General features: G+C 38.0%; 1 non-coding gene across 1 annotated transcript; it reads right to left on the minus strand.

Moving 5' to 3' along the window:
* Positions 1–1151: 1151 nt before the first annotated feature.
* Positions 1152–1238, minus strand: TRNASTOP-UCA. The gene has a single exon. It is a non-coding gene; the product is annotated as a tRNA-Sec (tRNA).
* Positions 1239–1612: the final 374 nt, after the last annotated feature.

Raw genomic sequence — 1612 nt, forward strand, 5'->3', positions numbered from 1 at the left:
ACACAAATCACGATTATTGGAAAACCCAGGTTTTATGGTGCTATGTTAGTTCTCCTGTCAATTATACATTGAAAAATTATAAGATGACATTGCTGCAAGGTTCCACAAGAAGAAAGATGGTGTTACTGATGTACATCTACTTTCCTGGCATTTTACACCTTAAATTCTTTAAAATGGTCTCTCCTGGATTGAGGGATTTGTTGGGAGGGAGGGGAGCAGGGTGGTATGGGGAGATGGCATAAAGCAGGATCGAACAATAATGGTCACATATAATGTTAACATGGAGGCCACTCATTCTACACAAACTATACTGACATTTAAACTGACTTTTTAGCTAACTTCCAACCATTGATCAGAGAGATGATAGAAAACTGCTTTCTAATGCTACTACATTCTAATGCATTCTGGACTAAAGGAGCTCAATCCCACAAATAGCAAATTGGGTAATGTCTGAATTGTATTATAACAATACTATATATACTTCAGACTACAGGTGTAGTTGACATGATGGCATGTCCCTCCATTTAAAAAAAACCCTCAGAGAACAAGAATCAATAGGAAAGGATTCTCTCTGAGATGCTTGTTTTGAATATGCAGAAGGTTTGGGGTGGAGAAGTCTGTCCTGGGAGTCCCCACTTCCAGACTACAGTGATCTATAGCTTGAGAGCATGCTTACTTGTGTGAGAATAAGAAACAGTTTAGTCTTACCTCTGTATTAGCAAAGATTTCAAATTTTGATTAGGCTTCCAGTGTTATTATATTATCAGTAATACATAGCAGTAGAAATAGTGCCAGGAAATGGAAAGTCAGCTTGTTTTATTTCTGTATTTCATATAATGAACCAATATGATGGATGATTGGAATGCTGGACAATTACAAGCAGTAATTTAGTAACATCAGAAAAATTATCCATGCATGGTTAGTTCGTTTACTCAAACAGACGAGCTAGTAATTTAAAAAAGTAAATGTAGAAATAGATCTGCTACTCATCTGCAGGAATCTGGTAGTATTCATATAGCTAGTATTCACCAATGAAAGAAATAAAAAACGATAAATAGCAATATATCTACTCTTTAGTAGAAATATCAACAACAACGTAGTCGAAAACGCGTCATTATTCAAGAACAGCTTATTACAAACTGCAATTGTTACGCCCGGAAGGTGGAATTGAACCACTCTGTCGCTAAACAGCTACAGGTTTGAAGCCTGCACCCCAGACCACTGAGGATCATCCGGGCAACAGAAGCTTACTTTCTCTTCGCTATATAAACCTCTCTCCATGTAAATTAAACAAGATACAGTGAGATACTGCAGTGATAGAAAAGCTGCAATTCTATTCAAGATCTTCTAGCACAACCAGCGTTTTTATATTATTTAGATACACATATTCATTACTCCTGCATGCTCAGACTGTCTTTTTATTCGTCTGTGCAGAAGATGAACCCTTAAATTTCTCCATTCAATTCTTTTTCCTTCGCAGACCGGGTTTATGCAAATATTTCTGAATGTGATTGGCTAACAACCAACCTCCCCACCCTGCTTCTCACGGACAACCGTCTTAAAGAGCCCGCGGCTCTGTTGCAACGGGTGCTTGGTCTGTGCATACTGAGCC

This window comes from Sphaerodactylus townsendi, linkage group LG01, assembly GCF_021028975.2.
Source record: "Sphaerodactylus townsendi isolate TG3544 linkage group LG01, MPM_Stown_v2.3, whole genome shotgun sequence".
Classification (NCBI taxonomy): domain Eukaryota; kingdom Metazoa; phylum Chordata; class Lepidosauria; order Squamata; family Sphaerodactylidae; genus Sphaerodactylus; species Sphaerodactylus townsendi.